Below are 13,571 nucleotides of genomic sequence, written 5' to 3' on the forward strand. Positions count from 1 at the left end.
GCAGAAACTGGCATTCAGCGATCCCTAGCGAACTGCCACTGGACTTGCCTACCACTGCTCAGTTGGAAACAGCCCAGGTGGGACACAGATTGGAGTCTGCAGGACTCCAGGGAGGATTGAAAACTGGTGCAATGCCCCAGGAGGGAATCGACGCTAACAGTGGGGGCCCAGAGCCCTGTGCCCGGATGCCCACAGAGACCATAAATGCCCTAGGTAAGGTTCCTCTCTCATCCTTGGTCATGGTGAACCATCTGCCATGTCACACCTTATGCCAGCCCCCAAAACCTCATAGATTCACAGCCCCAGCCCTACCCTCTCCCCCATCTCATCCCCTAATTTTGTTAGACAGACACATTCCCAACCCTTGAATTAGCTCCAACTATAAACACAAAAGCAGAGTGTCTGCTGGAATAGTTTGGCTGTGGTCACACTCGCCCCACCAAAATTTTGGCTGGAGATAGAAGGACCGGTGTCCAATCTAGGCCAGGTTCACACAGGTCACCTAGGGAGGCACATGCAGGCCTAGCATCTACTGTTCGCTATAGGAAAGGGGGAAGAGATAGGTGGAAAGGTGTGGAAAGTAATGTCTACTGAAATCTTCCCATAAAGGAGCAAAGAAACTGTGAAGGAGAAAACAAAAATTGTGGCTGGGCTCGTACTTGGTATTGAAAAGAGAACAATAAATACACACACAGAATTAAAAGGCTTTAGCTGATTTTAGACATGATTACTTAAATATATTTTCATTGCTCTAATCTCCCTGCTCTCCCAAAATACACACACACACACACACACACACACACACACACACACACACAAATCCAGACCGGTGACAGAAGACTCATCATCCATGCAGAACCTGCACTTTGCCAACTGATCACTCACCTGAGCACAGTCAGGACAAGGAGAAAGATTCTCTCTCTCTCTCTCTCTCTCTCTCTCTCTCTCTCTCTCTCTCTCTCTCTCATACACACACACACACACACACACAGAATAGTGCCTCTCCTAAGTTTGTTGGTTCCTCATTGGGACAATGTACAAGCTGAAGGACATAGGTTCCCATTCCCTGTTCCCTTGTAAAAACCAAGGGCTCCCACCCAAGGGGAGCACTACTCTAATGACACAGCACCACCCACCTGTCCCCTTCTCCAGGTCCAGACCCTTCCCCTAGGGAACCACCAGCCTTAACTCCTCATTCACTAAAACTTTATGCCAGGTCACAGGGTGAAGGAATCCCCAGACATGTTGCTCCTCAGAGGCAGGACTGAAAATAAGCGGGGGTTCATGGGGTCCCCAGGGGGTGATTGACCCTGGTTGGGGGCGGTGTTGAGGAAATTGATTGGGTCCTAAAAGCTACATACATGGACAGACCCCCTACTTCCAGCCTAGACGCTTCTGGGCAACTGGGTGGATTCTTGGGAAGGACAAGGAGACCAGCTGGACTGGGAGCATCAGTAGATGCTGGCAGAGCTGAGAAATGTGATCACCCTGTGAGTAGTGTTGACAGCTGGGGTGGGGGGAGATGGGCCGGGTGTATGTGTGTCGGAGGGGGTGTGTTCCTCCCAGATATTCACCTTCTATCTGACCCCCAGTGCCATCACCTCCCTAGTGGGCTTTTCTGGCACCCTCCTCAGATGAAAGGGTGACTGAGTTGAAATAAGTGATATTACAAAATACTTTTGACAATATTAACCTATTTTTATATCATTAACAATTTGACCACCGAAACCTATTAGGAACGTTAGCAGTTTTGACAAAAAATCATGGCCTTTGTGTCATCACAGTTCATTTGTGTATGTCATTGTGATTTCATTCTCATATCCTCACTATAAACTAATGGCAATTAAGATCTGACATGCCATTGTGACATCACAAATCCTTTGTAACATCATCACCAGTGAGACATCAGACTGTCATTATAACACCATCAGCTCATGGTGACATAACCAAGCTACAGTGACACCATAGCATTATGACATCGCATTGCCATTTTGTTGTCATAGATACATTGTGAATGTATATCCTATGATTTCATTCTATTTCAAATGTGACATATCAGTTGATATCAGAAACACACTGTGACCTCACAACCATTGTAACATTATAAACCTTGTGTGGCGTCATAACCATTATGGCATCACATTGTTGTTATGATATCTTTAGATTTTGGTGACATCACAAAATGACAATGACATTATAGCATTTTCCATTATGTCATTGTGACATCATAGTCACATTATGAATGCCTAATCTGTGATTTTATTGTATTTGAAATGTGGCATGAGGGTTGATATTAGAAACTCATTGTGATGTCATAACCATTGTCAGATCAGAATCCCTTTGTGACATCAATTTGGCAATGTGACATCACAATGGCAATATGATGCTACTAAGGCACCATGATATCACAATGGTCATGAACTCACAATGGGTTTCTGATATCAAACGACATGCCACATTAGAAATAGAATCAAATAACATAAAGGGCAAACACAACGTGTCTATGATATCAGAATGACAATGTAGGGTTACATTGCTATGATGTCACTGTAGTTTTAAATGTCAAAATGAGCTGATGTTGTCATAATGGCAACATGATTTCAAAATTATGATGATGTCAGAAAGGATTTTTTTATGTTTCAATGGTATGTCTGATGTCAGTTGTCATTAGTTCCCCATGAGGATATAGATACAAAAAATGTTCTGTCATGTCACTGAGGCCATGTGTGTTTTCAAAGGCGGTAAGAGGTCATAATAGCTTTGGAATGGCACAATGTGATTCATAATATCACAATGGAAATGAGATGTCCCATTGGGTTTTTGATGAGGTCACAATGTTTTTGAGATTTCACAGTTTGTAATATCAGAATGATCTATCCAATTTCAATTACTCATAATTCAATATGAGGATACCAGGTGATAGAAGAAGCTTCACAGTATGAGGTCATACTATGTGAAAACCCAATAGGACACTGATCTCACAATGACAATGTGATGTCTCAACATCATGTTACAATAATGTTTTGAAGTCCCAATTGGTGACGCGATACTGATGAGGAAGTCGCAATAGATTTTAGATGGCCCAAAGAGTTGGTGATGTCACAATGGCATGTGGGATCTCAACTGTCATTAACTCACCATGAGTTTATGAGTTTGGGAAGGGATTCTGATGTCCCCAAAGTATATGTAGTCAAAAAGTTGAAGAACTAACAGGTCTGAGATGTCACAAAGTGACACAACGGTTATGATGTCCAGTGGTGTGATATCATGATGTTACACTTGATTTTAGATAACTCGTCATATATGACATATGAGGTCAATCAAATTTTCAACTCACAAAGGGTCTAAAATACCACAATGGCATGTCACAAAAGTTATGAAGGCAGCAAAGGTATTGGATGTCACAGTGGGTTAGTGATATAACAAAGGCATTGTGCTGTGACAAAGAGATTTTGATGTAACAAAGGTAATGAGTTCACAATGGTTTCCTGATATCAACCCACATGGCACATTTGAAATAGAATGAAATCAAAGGATAGTCATTCAAAATGGGTCTATGACATCAAAGTGACAATCTGATGTCAAAGCAGCAATGTTTGATAGGATATGTACTCATTACCTTACTCATGTAACTGTAATCCTTCTGTACACTATATTTACAATAGAAAACGTACAGAAGAAAAAAAAGAAAACATGGTATGGTGTCATTGGGGTTTGGTGTTGTCACAATGAAATGATGGTGTCATGATGGCAATGTGATTTCACAGTTGTAATTATTGCACAAAGTATTTGTGATGATACAATGCTATGTGTGATCACAATTTTCATTAGTTCACTATGAGAATATGGGTACACAAAGGGTCTGTGAGGCCAAAGAAGTCATGTGTTTTTTAAAGGTGCTAAGAGTTCACCATTGGTTTCTGATGTCACAATTTGATTGTGAAGGCACAACAATGTGATGTCACAATGAGTTTGTGATGTCACTATGAGTTTGTATTATGACAATAACATGTCCAATTTCAATTTCTACTAGTTCACAATGAGGATACAATTTCAAAGAAAGAATCTTAAGCTCCAAAGACTGAGTTTTTAGTCATAACTTCTGTGATATACTGCCATTAGGATATTTTAGGCCTTTAGTAAGCTTGTATTCTGTTTTCAATAATTCAGGTTTGACATATGATATCAGAAATTGACTCTGACATTTTAAATATTGTGACATCACATTGATAGACATCAAGACTATGGTGTCACATTGTGAACTCACAAATCTGTTAGGATTTCATCACATTTGTGTGATGACACACATTTGTGTGATGACACATATTTGTGTGATGACACACATTTGTGTGGAGACAACGCAGTCCCTTTGTGAACTCTTATCTTCATTGTGAATTAATAACATTTGAGAATCGGCATGCCATTGTGACATTTCCAACCAATTATGACAGCACAAACCTATTATAGTAGAAACACATTGTGATCTAATAGCCATTGTGGTAGCACAATCCCTTTGTGACCCCACATTTCCATAGTAATATCACTAATCCACTGTGAAACTCCAATCCATTCTTACCCAATCCAGGTATGAAATGTGATACCCGAATCCAGTGTGACATCTAGATCATGGTGACATCACACTGATAGATGATATGAGCATTTTGTCACATTCTGACAACACACACCTGTTAGGACTTCATCACTTTTGAGACAACGCATGCCTTTGGAGACATCACAGTCCCTTTGTGAGCTCATATACTCATTGTGAGTTGACAATTGAGATCACATGTGTCATTGTGATGTCACCAACGCATTGTGATATCACACACCTCTTGTAAACTCATAACTAGTGTGGCATCACCAATTGTGGTATCAATACATTACCAAGTCATCATATTGCAACCTCACATTGCCATAGTGATATCACTGTTCCATTGTGTTTTCAAAAACAAAGTATGTCTTCATCGCATTTTAGAAAATTCATGGTCTTTTATATTTGTCTTCTTCTGTGAACACTTATCCTCATTGTGAACTAGTAGCAACTGAAATTGGGTATGTGATTATGAGATGTGACTTCAAAAAACTTTAATTTCGTCACCAGTGTGACATCACAAACCCATTGTGAGCTTCCATAGATATTTGACATCACTATCACAGTGTGACATCCCAAACTTATTAGGACCTCTTAGCAACTTTGAAAAAACATGGCCTTTGTGACATCACAGTCCCTTTGTGTAACTATACCCTCATTATGAACTGACAATTGATATCAGACATGCCATTGTAACATCATGAACCGTTTGTGACAGCACCAATGTGACATAACATTCTCATTATGACAGCATCAACTACTTTTGACATCACAAAACTACGACAAGATAGTATTATGAGATCACATTGTCATTGTGATGTTATAGACAGATTGTGAATGCCTGTTTTTAATCTTTTTGTTGTTGTTGTAATTGGTCATGGGGCTTGAAATTTGGGCTTGGTTGCTGTCCTTGCTCTACAGCTCTAGGCGACCACACTATCACTTGAGCCACAGCACCACTTCTGGTTTTCTAGTAGTTTTTATTGGAAATAAGAATCTCATGGACTTTCCAGCCTTAGGTGGCTTTGAACTGCAATCCTCAGATCTCAGCTTCCTGAGTAGCTGGGATTACAGACATGAGCCACCGGTGCCAGGCTTTTTCATTCTATTTTAAATTTGACATGTGTGTTGATATCAGAAACATAATGTGACCTCATAACCATTGTAAGATCATAAATCAGCAGTGACACCAAATTGTCATTATGACACCATCAGCTCATTGTGACATCATCAAATGACAATGGCATCATAGCATGATAAATCACAGCACATTGTTACGTCATAGACATAATGGTGAAGGCCTATTCTGTGAATTCATTCTATTTCAGAAACCCATTTGACCATTTAACCATTGTGATATCACAATCCTTTGTGACATCACATTGCCATTGTGACATCATTAATCTGCTGTGCCATCACAAACCAGTCTTTATAAGTTTTGTGACATGGTTCCATTGTCATATATTAGGCCCTTTGTGAGCTCGTAAGCTGTTTTCAATCTCATATTTCTGGTATGACATGTGATATCAGAAATCCCCTGTGACATCATACTGCCAGATATCAAGACCATTATGTCACATTGTGGCATCACAAACCTGTTAGAACGGCATCACATTTGTGACAACACATGCCTTTGGAGACATTACAGTCCCTTTTTTTTATTTTTTATTTTTTGGTTGGCCGTGGGGCTTGGGCGCTGTCCCTCAGCTCTTCAGCTCAAGGTGAGTGCTCTACCACTTGAGCTACAGCGCCACTTACAGTTTTCTGGTGTTTTTGTTTTTGTTTTTTTCTATTGGAGATAGGAGTCTCACGGTCTCTCCTGCCCAGGCTGGCTTTGAACTGCGATCCTCAGATCTCAGCCTCCTGAGTAGCTAGGATTACAGGCGTGAGCCACCAGCACCCGGCTACAGTCCCTTTTTGAACTCATATATTCATTCTCAATTAATGACAATTGAGATCTGCCATGCCACTTCGACATCATCTCTGAGCTCATAAATTGTTTAACTCATAATACATCAGGTATTACATGTGATATCAGAAATCCACTGTGACATCACCACCACTGTGACATGACACTGCCAGATGTCATGACCACTGAGTCACATTGTGACATCACAAACCTGTTAAGACTCATTACACTTGTGCCAAAATATGCCTTTGGATACATCATTATCCCTTGTGAACTTATATATTCATTGTCAATTAGAGACCTAGCATGAGATTGTGACATCAACATCCCATTGTGAAATCACAAATCTATGTGACCTCATCACCTATACGGCATTACCAACTATTTGTGACTTCAAAACAATACCATCTCATGTAATGGCAACATTATATTACCAATGGGATATCTCTGTCCCATCGCATTTCCATCAATCTATCATGTCCTCATAATATTTTACAAAATTCATGGCCTTTCTGACTTCTAGCTCCTTATGTGAACTCGTATCTTCATTGTGATCTAGTAATATCACCATTACATGGTAATATTACAAATTCACAGTGACATCACTATCCAAGTGTGATCTTATTCACATTGTGACATCACAAATCCATTGTGACATCATATTTCCACAGTGATATCACGATCACCTTGTGACATCCCAAACCTGTTGTGAATTCTTAGCACCTTTGAAAAAGCACATGGTGTTTGTGACATCACAGTCCCTTTGGATAATTACATCCTCATTGTGAACAAAGGACAACTGATATCAGACACGCCATTGTACCATTCCAAATGCTTTGTGACATTATCTCCAGAGCTAGATCACATTGTTGTTACGATAACATCAGCCCATTGTGACATCCCAAAATGACAATGACATCATAGCATTATGACATCACATTTTCATTGTGAGGTCATAGAGACAATGTGATTGCCTATTCTGTGATTTCCTTCTATCTCAAATGTGGCATATAGTTTGATTTCAGATACTCATTGTGACCACATCACCATTGTGACATTGCAATCCCTTTGTGACATCACATTGCTGTTTTGACACCAGGATCACATTGTGACATCCCAAATCTATTATGACCTCTTATATCCTTTGAAAAAATATATAGCTTTGTGACATCACATTACCTTTGTGTACTCAAATCCCCACTGAGAAATATTGACAATTGAGAATCAGACATGACATTTTAACATCAAAAACAGTTTATGAGTTCACCACAATTGTGACATCACATTGTCATTTTGACAACATCTGCTCATTGTGAAATCATAAAACTACAATGATATGATTGATTTATAACTTCACATTGTCCTTGTGACATCATAGACACATTATGAATGCCTTTTCTGTGATTTCGTTCTATTTAAAATATGGCCTGTAGGTTGATATCATAAACAAATCATGAACTCATTACCACTGTGACATTACAATCGCTTTGTATATCACGTTGCCACTGTGATATCACAATAACCCACATATCACAATATCACATAACCCACCATGACACCACAAATCTATCCTGTCATCATAACTTTTGTGACATGCTGAAATTCTAATATCTTAGGCCTTTTTGTCCTCATAATCTCTTGTTGACCTCATTAAATTTCACATATGCCATTTGATATCACAAATTCTCAGTGACATTATGACAATGGTGATATCACACTGCCAGATTCCATAACCATTGTGTCAAATTCTGACATCACAAACCTTTTAGGATTTCAATATATTTGTGACAACACATACTTTTGGAGAAACCAAAGTCCCTTTGTGAACTCATATACTCATTTAAGTTAAAGACAATTGAGACCCATCATGTCATTGTGACATGCCCAACACACTGTGACATCACTAATCTTTTGGGACCTCATCACCAATGTAGCATCATCAACTAATTGTGACACCAAAACAATATTTTGACATGATGTAGTGAGTTGACTTTGCCATGGGGATATCACTGTCCCATTGTGTATTCACAAACCTAATATGGCCTCATAACATTAAAAAATCATGTCCATTAAGACTTCAAGCTCCTTCTGTGAACATGTATGCACATTGTGAAATACTAGCAGTTGAAATTGGACATGTGTTTGAGATATTACAAAATCTTTATGGCATCAAAGACCCGTTGTGACCTCATCACAACTGTTTATCATAAAGCTATCATGACCCCTTAGTACCTTTGAAAACACATATGGTACTTGTGACATCACAGTCCCTTTGTGTACCCATATCCTCATTGTGAACACCTGACAATTGAATTCATATATGCCATTGTAACATTACAAACCCTTTGTAACCCAATCACCAGTGTGACAACACATATTCATTATGACACCATTACTTCCTTGCAACATCACCAATTTACAATAACCTCATAGCATTATGACATTAAATTGTCATTGTGATGTTATAGCCACATTGCAAATGCCTATTCTCTTAGTTCATTCTATTTCAAATGTGGCATTTGGGTTGATATCAGAAAACCATTGTGATCTCAAATATATGGCATCACAATTACTTTGTGACATCACAATGCCATAGTGATATCATTTACACACTGTGACATCACAAACCTGCCCTGTTCTGTCGGGTCTTTGTCCATCCCACGAAAGCTGGATAGGGTCCGAGGAAAGGTAAGTGTGGCCGCTCGTCCATTCCCCAGCCTCCCTTAGCCCAAGAGACAATCAGATGCGGGGAGTTAAGTCAAGCAGGAACTCGTTTATTAACACAGAGCAAGCCCTTTTTAAAGCTAAAGACTGCGTGGGAGGAGAGAAAATGGAATCAACCATTCACTGTAAAGGTCACACCTTATCATGCACCTAAGCTTCCACAAGCTGTTTACACACTGAATGCAAACAAATCAGGTTCTGCTCACTCCTCTTCCTCTCAGGACCATCTTTGCTGCCTGTGTGCCCCACAGATTCCTCCTTTTTGTTTTAATGGCAGATACACCTCCCAGTTAGTTATCCTTTTCCTCTCCTCTGTAAAGGTTATTTTAACAGGATTACATTGGTAAGAATAGCATTGCCCATGCAGGGGGTTTGAGGCAAGATTCGCCACACAATGATAGGGCCTTTGTGCTTGACACAGGGGCCCATCCCAGTTACCTCACATTCCCACCCAGCACAGTAATAAACATCAGCCCCACAACACTTAGAAATGTCCGAAACAGTTCGATTAATTTTGGGACATATGTAACAGTCATTATCTCATCCTCTTCAGAACATGGGAGCAGGCTGGGTATTTGGAGTTCCACACATGCGGCATGGTGAATCCTCGTGGGCCCCCACACTCAGGCAGTTCTACTATAGTCCTGAAAAACAAGGAAAATTTAAAACAAACTCTGCAGACATAGCAAAGCAATCCCGGGTACCTGGTGTTTTTCAAGTAAGCCAGTTCTTTTTATGTGCCTTCAAGCGATTACAGGGGTCAAGATGACCTGTGAGCTTTATTATTGGCTCCCAACACCCCGTCTTCGTTTAAAGAAGCAAACCCACCTGCCTTAGGTTGGGTGGATCGCCTTGTCTGTTTTACCCTTCATCTGGATCTTCTTCAGAGCAAAGCTGAAGGCCCTGTCTTAGGTTGATCAGATTGGCACCCTCTCTTACCCATCTCTGGCTGTGGTTCCTCGCGGGGGAAATTTATAACTGGCTGGCTAAACTCATAAGAGTTTTTCAGTGCACATATAATGCAAGGAAGGCATAGAAAAACAATCAGCAAAAGCATTCCCAGGCCAAGCAATGCCATTAGCAATCCTTTAACAGTTAGTGATGGGATATCAGTCTTTGCCACTTCAGAGTCCAGAAGTGAGGCTTGTAAAAGAAATATTAGAGCAAGTAGCATTAAAATAACTAGCTTCTACAGAAATATTAAATGTTCCATACATAATGACATATGGTGGGGATCAAAATGAAGGTCAGGCCACCAGGTCAAATGGACACCTTCTCTTGTGGAGCTATGTCTGCATTGCCAGTACTGATCACTGCCCAGGTCACTCGTTGAGGTTGATGTGGATTCTGTAGCCATTGCCGGGCCTGGGAGGGTCAGAACCACCAATAGCTGGAGTATCGCCATCTGCAATTGTTAGAAAACACAAGAGCTTCTCAAGGGCTGATTGCCCTTGGGAATGGTTAGTTATCTTTCTTGCTTTCCCTCCTTTAAACATAAGCCTCTGACACCATAGCCATTTTTATTTCCTTGTTGGTTAGTTTACACTTGGGCTTCCTCCTTAATAGAGGAAATAGGTAAAACCTTAAGATTCCTGTCAGGGATCAGGATAGAGGCTGTCACTTCTATGGGAAAAACACATCCAAATCCCCTGCCCATGGTAACTAGCAGGTAAGGTCTTCTCCATTGTTTGTGTCAGGGGGTCCTTACACTTGACTTTTATTTGGGACTTAGGGTCCCCAGTGCTTCTGAAATCTGGATTCAGTTGCCCCTTTGGAAAAATTTAAAATGTTAACGGTAAACAAAGCTATCTGTAACTTTACATTGGGGTAACTCCCACTTTTTGTTTTTATAATTGCTCCTTAAGGCATTGGTGATTTCTTTCTATAATTTCTTGGCCTTGGGGATTATAGGGAAATCCTGTAGAATGATTAATGTGCCATTTGTCAAAAAACTCTGACATTGCTTTACTAACAAAACAGGGTCCATTATGGGTTTTAACTTGTGCTGGTAGAGCCAAGGTGGCAAAACAGTGAAAAAAATGTGCTTGTAAAGTTTACTTTTTTCTCCTGTATGTGCTGTGGCCCAGCATGCTCTGAGTAGGTATCTATAGAGACAAAGATATATTTAAACTTACCAAAGGCTAGGAAATGAGTAACTTCCGTTTGTCAGGTTTAAGGTCTCTGGGATTTACCGCTGGTGGTTGTAACAGGGGTACTTATAAGAAGGGCTGGCATGTTTTGCAGGTATGTACTATCCTTTTGAGGTCCTTTACAGGAATCTGAGGAAATCTGTGTTGAAGACCCCTCCAGTTAATGTGGGTTAAATCATGCAAACAGGTAGCCTCTTGTAATGCTAATACTTGTGGGCCAGTAGCTAACTGGTCTGCCCAATTATTGCCTAGGTATAAAAACTCAGGAAGTTTTGAATGCCTTCTCAAATGTTGAATATGAATAAGGGCTCCCCACCCTTCTAATAGACCCTTAAGGGTAACCATAAGAGGGGAAATAGTGTTTTATCCAGCTTAATATTAAAGGGTTTTTGAATGTCCTGAAGGGCCATAATTATGGCCAGCATTTCTTTATATTTTGCTGACCCTTGACAAGGTTGAAATCTTTGTTGGCTCAGGGTCTTTTTTTGCTCTTCAAAGACTGCATACACAGAGCCTGCTTTACCTCTGTCAGAAAACACATGGAGGGCACCAGGAATAGTCAGAGGAGAAAATAGAGAAGGCATTTTGAGGGGAAGTCGCCATAACATGACAGTCCATTTGGATGGCCCATAATGGCAGTCAATTTGGCCTAGGAACCCCTCCACGGAGAGAGCAAGATGAGCATTGGCTGGAGTGACCCACTCAACGTCTGCCATCTGAAAAGCAAAAACAATGGAGTGAGGATCGAGGCCATAATGCCTTTGGGCTTGGGTCCTTCCCTTGACAATAGTATCTGCAAGTTAGCCTGCCTGAGAATACACCCAAGTTGTGCCCTCCCAGGGAGGTGTGAACTCACTCTAATGGCTGCCCCCTTTGAGTTAAAACTGCAAAAATCAATCTAACACCTGCAAACAGACAAAGGAAAGTGGGCTCAAATATATGATACCCCTTCAGGTAAACTTCATCTGGGGCTTTTTAGAACTGCAAAAATATTGCCCAATGGCTTTCTCAATTTTTAATAACTTCTTGGGGCATTCTGTCATTTAGTAGGGCAAATAAGGCACAAGACTATCTTTAGGGAGAAGAACACATAGCAAGAGGCAATTGATTTCCCCTAAAAGGCTCTGAGGTTAGGTTAAGGTTAGAGAGGCTGGAATGTCCAGCAAAGGCTTAAGGGAGCTGGTCTGAGTCAAGGTAAGGTGGGACACAAGCACCTTAAAGTAGGTAACTTTTGAATTTTATTGAGGGCTATGGAAAACCCCCTTTATAATATGGAGAGAACCTGGGCCAGAAGGCCCTCCAAGAGGCCTGGGTCTTGGTGCCCCAGAATTATATCATCCATGTAGGCATAGGCAAGGGAAGTATCTGAACCCAGCACAGGCCCTAAAAGTGTGGCCAAGTATTGTTGGCAAAAGGCCGGCTATTGGCCATTCTGTGTAGCAGCACCAGTCATTCAAACCTCTGATCAGAAGGAGTTACGGGAAGATGGCGGAGGAAAAGCTGGAGGTTAAACAAGCTCTCACGTAGAAAGCAGTCTTAGAGTTCCAGTAAACAGTCCTAAGCCAGAAAATCACACCAAGTGTGCCAACATAGGACACAGAGTTAGCCCAGAGAGGGAAAATCCAGGCAAGGAGACAGATCTGAGCATTTGCCAGAAGCCACCGCTGTCGCCATGGCAGCAGTGGCACCAGTGGCCGAAACCTCCATACCTGAATCCCAGAGAGTCTGGGATGAAGAAGCCAGACGCAGCAGGCGAGCCGATTCTACTCAACACCAGCAAGAACTGACAAGGAGCAGACATCTTCATCCTGCAGTTCACAGACCACAGATGACCCAGGAACCAAGACTCGGTGTGAGTAGAAGACTAAAGTCCTCACTCCTCAGGGAGCAGAGGAGGGAAGGCCACCCCTCCCCCCCAGTACCGGAGATCACCATCTTTGATACTGAAAAAGCTCAGCGGAGCTGCTAGCTCCAACTCAGGCCTTGGAAGAAAACTAGAGTCATTGAGCAGGTCACAAAAACCTAACTGACATGCCAGACTCAGCTCCATCCAGGGAAAAGTCACCCAGCTCGGACGCCAGTCCCAGGAGTGGCTTTCTTCACTGGGTAATCAGAGCCAGAGGATGCCCCTCTCTTTAGCACCCTTGACAATCAATTGAAATTCAGTAAACATAAACACTAAGAGTGGCTCCTGGCT

This window comes from Dipodomys spectabilis, unplaced genomic scaffold (genome assembly GCF_019054845.1).
Source record: "Dipodomys spectabilis isolate Male_0828 unplaced genomic scaffold, ASM1905484v1 ptg000463l, whole genome shotgun sequence".
Taxonomy (NCBI): domain Eukaryota; kingdom Metazoa; phylum Chordata; class Mammalia; order Rodentia; family Heteromyidae; genus Dipodomys; species Dipodomys spectabilis.